The sequence below is a fragment of the Trachypithecus francoisi genome, unplaced genomic scaffold, assembly GCF_009764315.1.
Source record: "Trachypithecus francoisi isolate TF-2019V2 unplaced genomic scaffold, Tfra_2.0 Lachesis_group20, whole genome shotgun sequence".
NCBI lineage: Eukaryota > Metazoa > Chordata > Mammalia > Primates > Cercopithecidae > Trachypithecus > Trachypithecus francoisi.
In genome coordinates, this window is record NW_022681466.1 from 42633900 (window position 1) to 42652008 (window position 18109).

At 47.5% G+C, this 18109-nt stretch overlaps 1 protein-coding gene across 3 annotated transcripts in view; it reads left to right on the forward strand.

Annotated features, from left to right (window-relative positions):
• Positions 1-10791: 10791 nt before the first annotated feature.
• The window catches only part of TEX2 (testis expressed 2), a 127150-nt gene continuing 119832 nt past the window's right edge, over positions 10792-18109 (forward strand). For 2 of the 3 annotated variants that reach the window (XR_004430737.1, XM_033183977.1), the window contains exon 1: positions 10799-10921. The gene's annotated coding sequence lies outside the window, so the exon portion shown is untranslated. Of the gene's footprint in view, positions 10922-18109 lie in introns of all 3 variants that reach the window. The other variant, XM_033183974.1, reaches the window with a different exon arrangement.

The following is an 18109-nucleotide window of genomic DNA, read 5'->3' on the forward strand; positions in this document are numbered from 1 at the left end:
TGTTTTAGTGAAGACGGAGTTTCATCGTGCTGCCCAGGCTGGTCTCAAACTCCTGAGCTCAGGCAATCTGCCCACCTTGGCCTCCCAAAGTGCTAGGATTACAGGTGTGAGCCACTGCGCCCGGCCCACCAGATATTTTTCAAGAGTCAATTAGATGCCAGAAGCTGAGCCAGCTTATGATTAAATATTGCAGTACAACACATCACTCCAAAACTCGGGCTGAAAACAATTGCCATTTTATTATGTCACATTTCTGTGAGTTGACTGAGCTCAGCTGTGTGTTTTGCTGTCTGTGGTGATAGCTAAGGTGTCTAGGGCATGACATGGCTGGAACCTCCAAGATGGTCCATGCACAGAGATGGCAACCAGTGCTGACTGTTGGCTGTGAGGTTCAGTGGGACTTTCACCTGGAGTGCCTCAGTTCTCTTCTATGTGGTTTCTCCATGTGTCCTGTGCTTCTTACAGCATGGTGCCTGGATTCCTAAGGTCAAGAAGTAAAAGCTTCAGTTCTCTTAAGGCCTGAGCTTAGAAATCCCAGAATGTCACTGCTACTGCATTCTATTGGACAAAGCCAGTCATGGGGTGTTTTATTTATTGTTGCATAACAATCCCAAAATGTGGTTTAAAATGATGATAAACATTTATCTCTCACAGTTTCTGTGGGTCAGGAATTATGGAGCAGTTTTTCTGGGCAGTTCAGGTTGGGAATGTCCCTGAGATTGCAGAGAAAATGTTGGCCAAGGTTGCACTCATCTGAAGGCTTGACTGAGGCTGAAGGATCAATTTCCAAGGTGGCTTACTCATATAGTTGACAAACTGGTGCTTGTCGTTAGCGGGTAGTCTCAGTTTTTCTGCACATCAGCCTCTCCACAGGCTGCCTGAGTATCTTCACAACCTGATGAGTACTTTTCCTCAAGCAAGTAATCCAGGAGACCAAGGCAGCAGCCCAAATGCCCTTTATAAGCTAACCTGAGAAATCATACATTGTCATTTCCACCATGCTCTATCTGTCATGACCCCTGACTCATGGTGGAAGGAGAGATTATGAAAGAGCAGGAATGACCAGGAAGTGAGAATTGTGGGGGCCATTCTAGAAGTTGGCTACCTCACAAGGCCAGCCCAAGATTCCAAGGGATGGAGAAAAAAGCTATAGCTGTGGATGGAGGAATAGTCACGACTAAGTGGCCATCTTTAGCCAATCAGAGCCCAACTGTCAGGACGTAGCAGAGGACCAGTCAGAAGGCCCTCATTGCCCACAGAGCTCCCAGTCTAGAGGACCACACAGAAAACTGGCAGCAGAGAATGGATGTGTCTATAATCTGCATTATATAGATGAGAAACCTGAGTCTAAGAAAAGGTAAATTGTATGTCCAAAGTCTTATGGTAAGTGTCATAGCGGGGATTCATACTCAGACCCTCTGACTTCAAGCCAAGCCATTTTCTGTCTTATGTTATATTGCTGCTTATTGTGTGACCACGTTGCATTTTAAATATAGAATATAAAATCATATATATATAGTGTAAAACAGCTACGAAAAACAAATTAAACAAACAAAAGAACAGAAGGAAACACAAAATGTTGACAGTTGTTATTAGGTTGTAAGAAAATGAGTTATTGGCTGGGCACAGTGGCTCACGCCTGTAATCCCAACACTTTGGGAGTCTGAGGTGGGAGGATCACTTGAGGTCAGGAGTTCGAGACCAACCTGGCCAACATGGTGAAACCCCTTTTCTACTAAAAATACAAAAATTAGTCGTGCATGGTGGTGCGCGTCTGTGTGATCCCAGCTACTCGGGAGGCTGAGGTGGGAGAATTGCTTGAGCCTGGGAGGCAGAAGTTGCAGTGAGCCGAGATCGTGCCACTGCACTCCAGCCTGGGTGACAAAGCCAGACTCTGTCTCAAAAAAAAAGAGTCTTTTCTTCCTTCTTCTATGTTTCTTTATTTTAAAAACATACTAAATGAGCTTCTATCATGTTCATAACAGAGAAACCCAAACCATTTTCTTGCTGCGGTGGATCCCACAGGCTCAGCAGGAGAGGGCTGCGGGGACGGCGCAGAGGTTAAAGGTGGGGGATTCTCCACCTGTGGATTTTGGTTCCTCCTCTGCTGTGTGGTATCCATTGCCAGGCAAGTATCTGGTTCTTCTGAAAGGCCTGTGGCTATTAATTAACTTACTTCTGCAAACAAAACTGTCCCTTCAGGCGAGGTGTTGGAGGAAGAATCTCAGAAAAGAAGGGTTATGCTTCTGACACTGCAGGAGTGGGTGGAATAAAGAAAACTAGAGGCTGATGTTTTCCCTCCTGGGTGGGGTAGACCTATAATGCTGTTTTCTGGTTCAAGATCAGGGTGACTGCCTCTCAAATATGAGTTTATGTACTGGGACAACCAGAGAGAATATTTTAAATAGATGCTATCTTGGAAATACCAGGATACGTAGTCATTGTAGATAGAAGCTGCTTGGTTGTTCAGAACATTTAAAAGTCTTTTTGGTTTCCTGCAACCATATGATATCTTCTTTCACTTCTATTTTTGATTTTTGAGGCTTTAGCACATCACCCCATTATCTTCCTGCATGCCTTACATTCCATGGTCAGTAATTTTCTCTATAGTAAAAAGCATCAGCTTCCGTTAGTTGGGCAACTATTATGTAAAGATGCTATACTAAGCAATTTACATACACAATCTTTACAAAAACATAGGATGTGGACATCAGCAATTTCTAGACGAGGGGCTCAGGGAAGTTCAATAACTTCTCCAAGGTCACACAACTCGGAAACAATAGAGGTGGACACTGAACCCAGGTTGAAATCTGAGCCCAGGTTGAAATGACCTCAAAGCCACTAGCCTAATGCTGCCTCCCTAAAAGAATACTGTAACATTAAAAGACATTTGATATCTTATATCCTTCCATCTTACTTAAGATATCTTTTTTGGCTCCAAATTTATCCTTCTTTTTGAAAATAGTCTATACCACACACCTCTTAAACACCCTCTGAGATCCTTCCAGCCACTGCTGTGGCAGTCAGACCTGTGAATGTCCCCAGCAGCTCTGGCAGGTGTAAACTGACAGTATCTTGCTTCAGGCCTGCAGCTGCCATCTCTCAGCCCCAGCCCAAGGCATCTCTTTTGACACTGCAGCTTAGAAAGCACTGGAACCCATTCAGTGCCAAGCCAGTGCATCCTGGAAACTCGGCTAAGGCAGGTGTGCAGAGCCTTTTACCTTTGGAGAAGAGGCCAGTGGGTAAGTGCCCTCCCCTTTACTCCAGGGGCGGGTCCTGAGACACTTCTTACAGTCCTCAGACAGTCTCTCCAAATCAAGCAGCCAGGAATGTGGCCACCCCAGTGACACACACTCAAGTGCTTCTGCCTCCCTCCCTGTGTCAGTTCCTGGAGCCTCAATTATGCTCCCTGGGCTCACACTCCCCAATAGTGTATTCACATATAAGCTTTTGTCGCAAGCTCTGCTTTCTGGGCAACTCTCACAGATCCAAACATTTTCCTTGCCTAAACTCTCACCCAAATATCTTTGTTTTCTGAATCAGAAAATGGGTGCTAAGTAACCATATGGAAATGATGAAAGCTAACAATTCCACCATTTCCACTCACAATTCTGTTGAACAATCCAGGAGGGAGCCGGCATCTCCCGCTTATTCCTGGGTATATATAGCTGGGTATATAAATCACCTTTTCAAGGTTATGAACCAAAAAACACCCAACCTTCCTCTGTGTTTGGGTGGATGTATATGTCATTAAATGGCCAGTTGAGCCCTTCCACTTCTGCTATTTTAGGTGTGGTGTGTTCTGGTGGGGCTGAGAGGTGTCCCAGCTGCAGGACTGGGGCTGTCATCCATTGGCTGTGCTGCTGACCCTCTGTGCCTGGAGTTAGAGTCGTGTTCGGGGGTGATTCCAGGCAAGCTCAAGATTGGATTTCCCATGCTGGAATGGAGGCAGGAGGACAGTAGTCACGAGCAGGGGACCTTGTGGTTGGAAGGCAACAAAGATGGCAGGCAATGTCAAGGTCATCAAGAGAGCAAGGGAGTATGTGCTGAAAGGCACATTCCTTCTCTATGCAGAGTGTTGGGAAGGCCCTGAGAGACAACACGCAGAATCAGGGCAGAAAGGGAGGAAAATGTCAGTCTTTCTCTTTAGAAATTCCACCCTGGCACTGCTCCACATCCGTTAGAAGCTACCATTCCCCAGCAGGCCTTGGAATGACAGAGCTTTGAGCCATTTATATTTAATAACCTCAGGCCTCACATGCTAACTAGCAAAGTAAATAATGGGCATCACCACTGTCTGCTGCCCCATTATGGCAGGGAATTATTCTTGTGAGTGCATCCACCACTTGAGGCATCTCTAAAGCCCCTGATGACGTCCCTCAAGGAGCCCTTCCCACAAATGTTCGTATCTCAAAGGTGGTGGGAGTCCTGATTATAAACAAGTTTTCATTTCAGAAGGAAAACCAGTCATGAATGAGCCTCTCCCCCTGCCCCCGATCTTGCAGAGCCTTCCCAGTGCTGGTTCAGAGTGGAAAGAAAGTGCTGGAGCCTTGCCCAGTCCTCAGATTGATTATTTCCCATAAAGGAACCAGGGGAAGAGAAAACCCAGGAGTTGAGCATCTTTAGAAACTCCGATTCTGTGGCCACACCTGACCTTGTCATCACTTGGAATGGTTCACCAACAAACAAAGTCAGTTTCCTCCCATCTTTCCTGCCACCACATATTTCCTCCCATCTATCCCCTCTTTGGATTTCCTATCCAGCATGGAACCCACGACCTATCTTTTCAACCACCCTGTTGTCAGTGTCCTCAACTGTTTAGTATTTCTCCTGTCTGTCCATCCCTAACCCTGGGATTCTCCATACCTGGCTTCTGTGGCTAAGCCCTAGAGAGTCATCTACCCAACTCTGCAGACCTGGTGCCACCACAAACGCATGGGTTTCCCAGAATCCTCCCTCTCCATCGGGCAGCTCCCACTTCCATTCCTCTTGGTGGCTTTTCCAGACCCTCACGGTACCCCTCAAAGCCCTTTGTCATCCCCTCCCCACCCATTCTCAAGAGATGACTTTGCTTCCTACCTCGACCCAGGGCCACTCTCTTGTCCCCTTGGGCCTCCTTGGACCCTATCACTGCACAGTCTCTTCATTCTTCTTTTTTTTTTTTTTTTTTGAGATGGAGTCTCACTCTTTTGCCCAGGCTGGAGTGTAATGGTGTGATCTCAGCTCACTGCAATCTCCACCTCCCAGTTTCAAGGGATTCTTCTGCTTCAGCCTCCCGAGTAGCTGGGATTACAGGCGTGCACCACCACATCTGGCTAATTTTTGTATTTTTAGTAGAGACAGGGTTTCACCATGTTGGCCATGCTGGTCTTGAACTCCTGACCTCAAGTGATCCACCCGCCTTGGCCTCCCAAAGTGTTGGGATTAAAGGCGTGAGCCACTGCACCTGGCCAATTCTTCTTTTTCCTTAACTCTTCTCCTCAGCCCAGCTCTAGGGAGCCTCTACATTTCCAGCCACATCTATGCTGCATGTGTCAATGACCCTACTCTTCTAATTTTGAAATCCTAAAGCATCCTTTCAGGCCTCTTCTAATTTGACCCTTCTGTGGCATCTGTTGCTGTTGCTGTGGCATCTGTTGCTCTCTCTTTCAATGTCTTCTCCCTTGGGTTTGGTGACTCTTACTTGGGTTTTTGTAAACTTTCTGGCTTCTCTTCTTTTTTTTTTTTTTTTTTTTTTTTTTGAGACAGAGTCTCACTGTCACCCAGGCTGGAGTGCAGTGGCACGATCTCGGCTCACTGCAAGCTCCGCCTCCTGGGTTCCAGCCATTCTCCCGCCTCAGCCTCTGAGTAGCTGGGACTACAGGCGCCCGCCACCGCGCCCGGCTAGTTTTTTGTATTTTTAGTAGAGACGGGGTTTCACCGTGTTAGCCAGGAGGGTCTCGATCTCCTGACCTCGTGATCCGCCCGCCTCCGCCTCCCAAAGTGCTGGGATTACAGGCTTGAGCCACCGTGCCCGGCCCTGGCTTCTCTTCATAATGACCTTCATCTGGTCACCCCTAAAAACATTATTCGGTTCCCCAGGGGTTCTAAGCGCCTATTCTGTGTCCCCACAGGTCCTGGGCTTCCTCTAAGGAAGCCTGTAATGGTCTATCAACGTGTCAGTTTCTCTACTAGATCTAGCATCTACAAGTGCCTTGATCTCTATCCCCAGTACTGAGCCCACCACCTGGTACTGAGTGCACAGTGATTGCTCATTAATGGTGTGGCTTGTGGCATAATGATCCCTAATCTTTGTTAGATGTACATGTGGATCAACGTTTTGCTTTTCTGTACTTCTTAACCATTTCTATCTCCAAGTGTGCAATGTCAAAAACAGAATTAAAAATCTTAGGCTGGGCCGGGCGCGGTGGCTCAAGCCTGTAATCCCAGCACTTTGGGAGGCCGAGACGGGCGGATCACGAGGTCAGGAGATCGAGACCATCCTGGCTAACACGGTGAAACCCCGTCTCTACTAAAAATACAAAAACTAGCCGGGCGAGATGGCGGCGCCTGTAGTCCAGCTACTCGGGAGGCTGAGGCAGGAGAATGGCGTAAACCGGGAGGCGGAGCTGCAGTGAGCTGAGATCTGGCCACTGCACTCCAGTCCCGGCGACAGAGCGAGACTCCGCCTCAAAAAAAAAAAAAAAAAAAAAAAAAAAAATCTTAGGCTGGGCATAGTGGCTCATGCCTAATCCAGCACTTGGGATACCGAGGCAGGAGGATCATTTGAGCTCAGGGGTTCATGACCAGCTTGGAAGAAGACAGCAAGACCTCATCTCTACAAAAAGTAGAAAAAAATTAGCCAGGTGTAGTGGCACATGCCTGTAGTCCCAGCTAATCAGGAGGCTGAGGTGGGAAGATCACTGGAACCCAGGAGGTCAAGGCTGCATGAGCCATGAGTGTGCCACTGCACTCCAGCCTGGGCGACAGAGAAAGACCCTGTTTCAAAACAACAACAACAAAAATCTTAGAGCATTTTTTGGTTTGTTTAGAGATTGGTGAGAAAATAAGGATTCTCCTGAAATGCAATAATTGGGAATCTTTCAAGTATATCAGAACCTGTGTGGGCTTAACCTGATAGGTGCCTGGCATGAGGGTTGAGGGGGTTGGGGTAGAGAAAGAGGGCAGAGTATTAGCTTGGGCTCACATTCCTGTGACTTAAGATCCTACTCTAGGTGAAAAAATTTAGATCACTTTGTACATGCTATACATATAGAGTAGTTATTTGGGGGACAAAGTAAGGAATCTTGCTTGATATCTGAATTTAGCATCACAATCCCTAACCTTTCTCAGAGGTCACTACATTGAGTCACAGATGCCACGCTCTAAAATCACTCTTTTAAGCATGATTTGGGCCAGGCACAGTGGCTCATGCCTGTAATCTCAGTACTTTGGGAGGTTAAGGCAGGAATATTGCTTCAGCCCAGGAGTTTGAGACCAGTCTGGGCAACATGGCGAGACTCCATCTCAAACAGAACAAAACAAAGCAAAACAAAATGTGATTTATAAGTTCAAAGTTCATATGTATTCATACATATTCTTCATTTGATTTTATTTTCCTGTCAGTCCAAGCGGGCAGAATATGTTATTGTTCCCATTTTATAGATGAGTGATCTAAGACTCAGAGATTTAATTATTCAACTTGTTCAAGGTCAAACAGATGGTAAGTTAGAGCAATGGGACTTGAACTCCAAGTCAGTGCTCCTATATTATACTTCCTTTTGATGAAGACGAGTGATATTTGTTTCTCTTTTGCCTTTTGAAGTTATCCATCCTGTTTCTGGTAGCAAGACAGGGCATCTTGGCAGGCACTGGAGAAGCCTGATGGTTAGGGTCATGAATGCTGGCTATTTCTTCAACTAGCCCTGCTATCTCGGACACCTCACTAATCTGTGAACTTCAGTTTCTGCATCCATAAAATGGAGAAAATAATGGTCATATCTACCCTAAAGAGTTACTGTAAGGTTTCAGTGAATTACTATGTGCAAGGGACTTGGCATAGTACCTGGCACATAGTAACCTCTTAAGTTAGGAAACAGACCAGACGCAGCGACTCATGCCTGTAATCCCAGCACTTTGGGAGGCCGAGGCGGGCAGATCACCTGAGGTCAAGAGTTCGAGACCAGCCAGGCCAACATGGTGAAACCTCGTCTATACTAAAAATACAAAAACAAAATTAGCTGGGTGTGGTAGCACGTGCCTGTAGTCCCAGCTACTCGGGGAGGCTGAGGCAGGAGAATTACTTGAACTCAGGAGGCAGAGGTTACAAGTGAGCCAAGATCATGCCACTGCACTCCGCCTGGGTGACATGACAGAGGCTGACTCTATCTCAAAAAAAAAAAAAAAAAAAAAAAAGGTAGAAAACATTATTGTGTGATGATATGTTCACTTATTTTTCAATGCATCTAAATTCCTCACATTTCAAAAAGAAGGAATTCTTCTAAGTGTTCATGCTGGATCTTACTGGCTTCTAGCTTGAGATCTGGTTGGAATGTATTAATTAATTTAACACTTCCGTGGAGCTTGGTAGGGAAAGGAGGTTGGTGGGCACTCTGAGAGGCACATTGCCTTTGGACCTTTGCAGGGGGCAGCTCCAGGGCCCCTACCCTTTCTCTCTCTCTCCCTGTTAGGGGGCTGAAGCTGTGGCCAAGGAGAGTTTCAGGCTGTGTCTCCATTGATAACTGCCTTTGTTGCACATTTCCAGATAACCACAACTGGAAACCTCTCCTGTTGGGACATGAATTCCTTTTTCTTTGGGAAGAGCAATAGAAGCAAGTGGTGATCCCAGGCAGTAATGCCTGCAGCCCAGAGACTGTACTCTGACGAGGCTGATCAATCCTTGTGCAGAGTCGCCCCTGGCAACACAACACCCATCAGAAATCACAGCACAAACAGGGTTATTGTGTGGAGGCCATTCCAAGAGCCCGAGATCTGTGTGGCAGACGGCTGACCCGCAAGATCTAGTGGGCGGGGGCTGACCTCCAAGTCTGAGGACAATGACTTCTGGGTCAGGCAGTTGTCTAGACCTGCAAGATCTGACCTCCAAGTCTGAGGGCAGTGACTTCTGGGTCAGACAGGTGTCTGGGATACTAGGGAGAGGAATGTTGCCAGAATGGTGAGCAGGGCTTGATGGCATTGGAATGAGGCACCAGAGTAGCAGGGCATTCTTCTGGAATTATGACTGGGCCTGGTGGTGAGCAGGAGTGTGTCTGCCATTAAGATATTTATGCACTGTCTCATGGGTCAGAGAACTAGCCTGGCTTCCCCTTGCTTGAGACACCAAATCTTCTTCCTGCTTGAGGATTTCAAACTTTCACCTTTTGTTTATCTGGGTCCAGTGCCCTTCTACACTCAGTTCTTGGCATGACTTATTCTGTTCTGAGTGTCTTAGTAGGTCACCTCCACCCTTACTAGCAAGTCTCGCAACCATATTACTAATTCTGAGGATGAAAGGAGTTTGGCTTTCATTTTGCCAGTTGAATTTGAATTTCATGACTATGATAGACTCAAAATATGCACCTGAGTGTGGTCCTTGTACCACCTGCATTAGAATCACCTGGAGGGAGGGGTGTTGAAGGCCATCCCAGACTTAGTGAATTACAGGCTCTGGGGTGGGACTTAGAGATCTTCATGTTTAAACCCTCCAGGATGATCTGACGTTGAAGTTTGGGACCCACTAAGGCAGGAGACACACCGACAGGCAATGTGGATATGCAGAGGGAACTCTCCCTATATGCCAGTGCTTCTGCCAGCCAACCCAGGTTCACAGAAGATAAATGCACAATGGGCACTGCCATCCCAGGAAGCTCATTCTAAGTGAGAATTTACCTCTCTAAGCCTCAGATATTGCCTCTGTAAAAAAGAGTAGTTAATACCAGGTAAGTTCTAAGCTCTAAGAACTCGTGGCCGGGCGCGGTGGCTCACGCCTGTAATCCCAGTACTTTGGGAGGCCCGGGCGGCGTATCACGAGGTCAAGAGATCGAGACCATCCTGGCCAAAATGGTGAAACCCCGTCTCTACTAAAAATACAAAAATTAGACAGGCGTGGTGGCGTGCGCCTGTAGTCCCAGCTACTCGGCAGGCTGAGGCAGGAGAATCGCTTTAACACGGGAGGCGGAGGTTGCAGTGAGCCCAGATGACGGCACTGCACTCCAGCCTGGGCGACATAGCGAGACAACGAACAAACAAAAAACTAGTAACAGTTAGTTCAGGATAGGATGTGGTAGTGCGGTAGTTAGGTGGGGGAAGTACACACTGGGGAAAACTGGGAATTTGCCTTTTTAAATCAACTTCTGCAGTTGGACGGGGATGGATGTGTCTGATGGCCCTCTAAAATGCAAATCGAGTGAATCTGCCCAGGGGGATACCCCTGGTTCTCCGAGCCTCAGTCACCCCACCTCACCCCCCCAGCCCTCGTCTCAAGGGCACTTGTTGCTGCTGGACTGCACGAAGAGGAAATTAAGAAGTGTAAAGAGCTGGGGAGAGCGTGCAGCCCCGTGTGGGGAGAGTGAAGCTCTTGTCCCTCTCACCTGGGGCTCTTCCAGGTAACCCTCCCCACCTCCTCTCCCTCGCTCCAAGGGCGGTGGCCCCTTTAACAGACCTGACACATCGCTCGCCCATTTCCGCGGCCTCACCTCAGAGCGCGGTAGAACTGGATTGGTTGGGCCTGGCGTGCCGTTTGCTCCGCCCCCGCGCCCTCTGGTTGGCGGCGGCGGCCGCGAGCGCGGGGCGGGTCCGCCGGCGGGGCGGGGCGGCGTGCGCCCGGGGGCGGGCGGGCTGCAGGGCGGCAGGACCGCGGCAGGTGCCCCAGCCGAAGCCGGAGTCGCGGCGGCCGGGAGCACGGGCGCCGGCGCAGTACAATGAGGCAGCCAGCGGATCTGGGGTGAGCAGTCTTGGGGCCAGGCGGGGGCGGTGGAGGGAGCGCCCCGTGGAGAAGGCCCGGGTTGGGCGCGGATCGACCTCGCGGGCTTCAGAGTACCGGCCGGGTCCGGCGGCCCTTGGCGTGGCGGGGCTTGGCCCCCCACCCCGCTGTCACGGTCCGGGTATTGACAGGGACGCCCACCCGCGACGCTCCTGGGTGATCCCTTCCTTCAGGGCCCTGCCGGATGGCTCGGGCTCGACTCCGGCCGGAGGAGCTGCCGGCCCCGTCCCCTCAGTCTGCGGTCCCCGGCGCCGGGCAGGAAGGCACCGTCACGCGCAAACTAGAGGAAAACGGCTTGCAATTTTATGAATGGGGCCCCGGGTTCCTGCCGCCCCCCTCACCTGCGACGCGAAATGCTTGGAAGTCGAGAACCGCAGTCACTTTTACTCGAATCTGTCAACGGTTGTCTGCGCCCGGGTTGTTTTTCTCCAACTCCTGGAGAACACGGGTGGCGGTGGGGTGGTTTGTGTGCTTTAGCAGGGAGGCGTCGGCGTGCCGAAATCCGGGGGATCGGAAGGTTAACAAGTGACATTGGGCTGAGGCCTAGCGCCAGGTGCCCTGCGGGGAGGCGGTGTGGCCGTGGACGCCGTAGCTGCTGGCTGCTGAGCACGGAAACCATACGATGGGACCGGGGAAGGCGGGGAACGGCTAGCCACATTGCACCACACGCTGCCCAGAGCGCACGGCTGCCATGGGAGTTGGTGCAGGGGAGTCTTCCCCTTTTGAAAACGATTTTTGGAAAACTTAACCCCTCAGTGGGTTGATAGTTACTTAAACCATCGGTTGTTATGGTTACAGGGCATCAAATGTAAGGACAAAGTCTGTTTCCACCCTCGCTCTGTCTCCAGAGCTATGAAGTACTTTGTCACTGTGTTTTACAGACACTGCCCAGGGAGCACAGCCTTTTTTAGAGCTGAGGGAAAATTGTGGGCTCTTTGAGGGCAGGGCTCGTGCCGTATTCACGTTTAAAGTGCCAGCGTCTTCACACCATCACCACTCTGCACATGCATTAAAAGGAATGAGTCTTTTACATGTTTTGAGGATTCAGAGGAGTCATTTCAGGAGCCAGGTATAAGCTGGAGAGGAAACAACGAGTGACTTTTATATGGAAAACAATAAGGAAAAATGGAGGGCAGGTTATCCTTGAACTCTGGAGTATGGGGAGTTTGAGGAGTCTAGGTTTGTGAGTTTTAGAGCTCGGTCACACAGAGACGCTTGTCTCATATTGGAAGAATGAAACTGCCATTTCTGTTAGCTCTTACCCAGAGCATAAACAGTATTCTTTCAGAGTCTCCCCAAACATGGTAGTTGGTCTAAAGTTATGGAAAACCAGCCTCCTGAGGTGATGTGGATAGAGTGGGATTTTGCCATAACATTTCTTCCTTTTTTTTCTGGGCCCCTTTGGGAGTGTGAAGGCTTGGAGGGAGAGGATGTGGAGGGGTCTGGGTGAACTGAACTTGCTTGCATGTTTATCTCCAGTAAAAGGCACTGTGCCTGAGAGGAAGGAGATTAACAAATTGATTCACATCAGAAGATGGTGGTAATTGAGTCCACTGACAAGCAACCCAGAGGCTGGGACAGACGAGGAGGGAGGAAAAATTCACGAGTTTGGTTTGGGCTGAGTGTTGGAGTTTTGAAGAGCGAGTTGTCATCGTGTGAGAAGATTAGACACAGCATATACCAAATATAATGTTCATTACTAGAGATTATGTTAGAGTACTTCTGGAGAAGAAGCAGGAAAGATTAGACTTTTAGATAGAATAAATATATAGCATGTTTTGGACAAAAAGCAGTTGCCTGGAGTCAGAAAAGAAATTATTTATTAATAATTTTGCTGTATGCCAGAAACTGCTAGCATTATAGATATGATGGAGGGTTTTTTTTGTTTGTTTTTAAAGGAGGAAGAGTTTGTTTCTGTATGCCATATTAGTTGCCTTTCCTTCAAGTCAAAAGCTACTGTTTTCTGGAAGGTTTTCTGAATCCCTTGAGGAAAGAGAGGGGAGAACTGCACAGTTTATTACTTAGTATGAGAACAGAGCAATGGGGAAATTCTCCTCACTGTAGATTACTTTCAGTATCAAACTGAATCTTCAAAGACCAGTTTTCTGTGTCAGGTTCAATATTAAATTATATTAATCCTCACGTCTGTTGACTGGTATCTTTTGACGGAAAATTCCTGTTCTTTCTTTTTTTCCATTTATCAATTCATTCATTCAGAGTTAGGAAGTTCGTTAAACATACACTCTCTCTTGTCCTCTAGGTGTTTCTGGTTCATTTTCTTTGCCTGAATATCCCTCAGGGTCTGCTTTCTTCTGTCTGATCCTTATCTCCTGAAGGTCTCCTTGGGAATCACTGAGGTCACAGGGAATGATTATTCTTTGATTCTGTCCCAAGGCAGAAGACTAGTATAGAAAAGAGAGCATTGTTGAGTTCCTCCTCAGCCAGGTACTGTTTTCTGCCCCTTGTGTATATATCCTCTCCAGTCCTAGAGCAGCCCTCTAAGGGAGGTGTGTGATAGCCTCATTTTACAGAAGAGGAAACCGAGGCTCAGAGCAAATCAGTAACTTGCCTAAGGTGACAAGCTGGTTAGATGGTGGAGCAAGAATGTCAGTCTAGGACATTGAATCAAAAAATGTGCTTTTTTGGGCCAGGCACAGTGGCTCACATCTTGTAATCCCAGTACTTTGGGAGGCCAAGGCAAGAGGATTACTTGAGGCCAGGAGTTTGAGACCATCCTAGATGACAGAGTAAGACCCTGTGTCCAAGCAAACAAAACATGCTTTTTCCATTGTACCACGTTGTTTTTCCCTGGAGAGAAATTACAGTTTATTAGAGGTGTCTCTTGCAGTGCCCTCTTGAGTGGACATGTTCAGAGTGGTCAGGTTCAGAGATAGTCCGAGAATTGCTGCACTAATGAGCTCCTGTGCTCCTGCTGGAACCAGAGTTAGATGCCAGTGTCTGTCTCTCTGCCCACTGCAGTTTTGAGTAATTCACAAGGCTGTTGGGAAATATTTTACTGCCATGGAAAGGTGACTGGACTGACTGGGTCTGTATCCTTATGCTCTGCTTACCAGCTCTGTGACCTTAAGGGTAAATTACTTTCTCTTTCTGTGTACCTCAGTTTCTTTGTCTGTAAAGTGGGAAAATATTCCCATTTCAACAATGCTAAGACAGTGTAATTTATGTAATCTTAACATTCCTGAGGGAAAAAAAGCATCTTGTAACGTATGGGGGTCTTAGACTTGTAGTCGGCAGTGGCTTCCTTTTTTGGCACATAAAATAACAGTGTGTCTAATAGTCAATGTTCTCAGATGAACTAGGGGAGTATATTATGTATAGGTAGTTGTAAGAATTAAATGAGATCACTCATGTCCCTGGTTCTAGTGAGCACCCAATAACAGGTCATGCTGTCCACTGACAGGATGAAGGTTAACTGGGAAAAGCAGAGAAGCATCTCGTAAGATTTGCCACTCAATGCCCAGGCATTAATCCGTGATTTGTGGATGGAGGAACATTTAGGAACATTTTCCAGTTTGCCTAGAGCACTATCCTTTGGCTGACTCTTGTCCCTGTGAGAAGCATTAACTTCAGGAGCTAACAAGCCATAGACAGACAGCTCCCTTTGTCTTCCTATTCCTTAAGGTCTTTGTCAACTTTAGATCCAAGTTTAAAGTAAATATTGTTATAAGAAGACTGGAAGTCCATGCTGTTGTGAATATTCTTACATGTGAGTTTTAAAGCAACTCATAGGTTATACAAGATTTTGTGTTGCTCCTTTCCAAACTCCTTATAATGCTTAATTACACTGTGTGAAATGTCCATGAAGCACCATTAATGAGAGGGATGCTAGGAGGTCACGAAAGTTCAGAAGCCCTTGACTGGCATTGGTGGGGTGGAGAGAACACTAGACTTGGAGTCAGGAGGCTACAGTCCTGACAGTTTCACCTGTCATCCCCACTTCGCCATCAGAGACATATTTCCCAGTGGTTGCGTGAATCACCCAAAATTGCACTGGGCAGTGAGGCAGGATACCAACTGCACATCACTTCACTAATTTGGACTTTTAAAAGTCTCTCTTTCAGGACAGGACGCAGTGGCTCATGCTTGTAATCCCAGCACTTTGGGAGGCCGAGGCGGGCGGATCACCTGAGGTCAGGAGTTCAAGACCAGCCTGGCCAACATGGTGAAAACTTGTCTCTGTTAAAAATACAAAAATTAGGCCGGGCGCGGTGGCTCAAGCCTGTAATCCCAGCACTTTGGGAGGCCGAGACGGGCGGATCACGAGGTCAGGAGATCGAGACCATCCTGGCTAACACGGTGAAACCCCGTCTCTACTAAAAATACAAAAAACTAGCCGGGCGAGGTGGCGGGCGCCTGTAGTCCCAGCTACTCGGGAGGCTGAGCCAGGAGAATGGCGTAAACCCGGGAGGCGGAGCTTGCAGTGAGCTGAGATCCAGCCACCGCACTCCAGCCCGGGCAAAGAGCAAGACTCCGTCTCAAAAAAAAAAAAAAAATACAAAAATTAGGCCGGGCGCGGTGGCTCAAGCCTGTAATCCCAGCACTTTGGGAGGCCGAGACGGGCGGATCACGAGGTCAGGAGATCGAGATCATCCTGGCTAACACGGTGAAACCCCGTCTCTACTAAAAATACAAAAAACTAGCCGGGCGAGGTGGCGGGCGCCTGTAGTCCCAGCTACTCGGGAGGCTGAGGCAGGAGAATGGCGTGAACCCGGGAGGCGGAGCTTGCAGTGAGCTGAGATCTGGCCACAGCACTCCAGCCTGGGTGACAGAGCGAGACTCCGTCTCAAAAAAAAAAAAAAAAAAAAGAAAGGTTAAATAACTTGCCAAGATTACACAGCAAAGTCAAGGACTGGTAGCTGGGCCTAGAACGCTGACTTATGTTGCTCTCCAGTGGATGCCTGAAATCATTGATAGTACTGAACCCTATATACGCCGTATTTTTTTCCTGTGCATATATACCTATAATAAAGTTTAATTTGTAAATTAGACCCAGTAAGAGATTAACAATAATAACTAATAGAACAGTTGGGCCGGGTGTGGTGGCTCACACCTGTAATCCCAGCACTTTGGGAGGCCGAGGTGGGTGGATTGCCTGAGCTCAGGAGTTCCAGACCAGCCTGGGCAACATGGTGAAACCCCATCTCTACCAACATACAAAAAATTAGCCAGGTGTCGCGGCGTGCACCTGTAGTTCCAGCTACTCAGGAGGCTGAGGCAGGAGAATCGCTTGAACCCGGGAGGCGGAGGTTGCAGTGAGCCAAGAGTGTGCCATTGCACTCCAGACTGGGCGACAGAGCGAGACTCCATCTCAAAAAAAAAAAAAAAAAAAAGGAAAGAACAGTTATAACAACCACATATTGGTCACAATTTTGGAGATAGAAGATTCGTCCTTAACATAGATCTTAGCAATCTCAGTACAAGATTTTTTTCCTTTCCTGAGTTTTGAAGTTTGACCTTTTCACTTAAAGGAAGCACTTGACAGCTTCACTTTGGCATACCCAAATTGCCAGCATCATTAATCTTGTGCTTTGGGGCTATTAAGTAAAATAAGGGTAACTTGAACACAAGAGCTGTAATATCGTGACAGTTGATCTGATAACTGAGACAGCTAAAGGTGACTAACGAGTAGGTAGCACCTACAGCGTGGATCTGCTGGACAAAGGGAAGAGTCGCATCCTGGGCAGGATGGGATTGGACAGTGAGAAATTTCATCACAGCTGTTCCTGCACCCAGAATGGCATGCAGTTTAAAACTTATGAATTGTTGATTTCTGCAATTTTCCATTTGATATTTTCAGAACTTGGTTGGCTATGGGTGACTGAAACTGCAGATAAGTGGGGGAATACTTGTATTGGGAGAACTTTATTAAATTTAAAGAATTAACTCTTACGGGAGTTGCAGAAGACTTAAGTCCTTGAAAGGAAAGGCTTTTCTTTGGTAAACAAAAACCATATGCCAGGTCACTGTGAGCATAAATGGGACTATTGAGAAAAGAATCTAACCTTTCTGTGTGGAAGCTGGGAGAATGGGAAATGTGGGTGGGCTCTGAAACAACCAGGTAACCTTTGTCTGCTGGATTTGCCTGGAATATCGGTTCTAAGGGCTTTTCCCTAAGAAGATTATTGCGACAAACGCGTTAAGTGCCTCCCCAGCTTATTCTAACAGTTGAAAGCGGCACTGGGCAAGAGGAGCTGGCTTCAGTCATAAGCTTATTTAGGATTTGAGATTAAAACCCACCCGTTGGATTGCTCCTGCAGATAACCTTTCAGAATCCCAATATGCATTTTATAAGTTTCATTTCTCTTGCTGTTCAAAGCTGACATAAGCTGGCTTGTTTTCTTATTCAATTTTCAGTCCTTTCTTGGACGTAATGCTGTCTTTCAGGCTGTATCCTTATAGATGGTTATATTTATTATTTTAGGCTCAAAATAGAGAGTTCAAAAATCTTTTTACTGAAAGGATTGACTGAACAATGATCATCATTCATCAAATATTTGAGCATCTACCAGGGCCAATCATTGTGCATGGCACTGGAAATCTGTTGGGGAGCAAAACAGATGTGGTTCCCTCCTGCACAAAGCACATTATCTAGTCTAGACAACAAACAAGTCAGTAGACATATGCATCATATATATTGGATTGTAATATGTGTAAAATCTCCTTCCTCTGAAGGAAAAGAACAGGGCACCAAGAAAGAAAGAAAAAGAAGAAACCAGCAACTGGGGGTTTTGGGCAGAGCATTTCAAGAGAGGGAGCAACGTGGATGTCTGGCAGCTGTCAAGAGGGGCAGAGAGGGGAATACAGGAAGGGCAGGCTCAGAAGGTGCCAGGCTGCAGAGGATATGTCACAGGGCAGCATAGTGTAGCAGGGAGAGCAGGAGTTTGGGATCCAGACGCTGCTCAAGGGGCCTTGGGAAGTTTCTTAACCTCTTTTGCCTCACTTTCCCACCTCCAAGAAGCTATGAGGGTTGAATGAGCCTTGAAAGCCATGCCTGGCATGTACAGAAAGGACTGTCGGTAGGGTTTGCTGACTCTCAGGGCTGTGGGGAACTTGACTTGGAGTGGATGAGCTTCTCTTCTTAGTCAGCATTTTTCATGATTCCATGTGTAGTGTAACCATAGGGCAGAA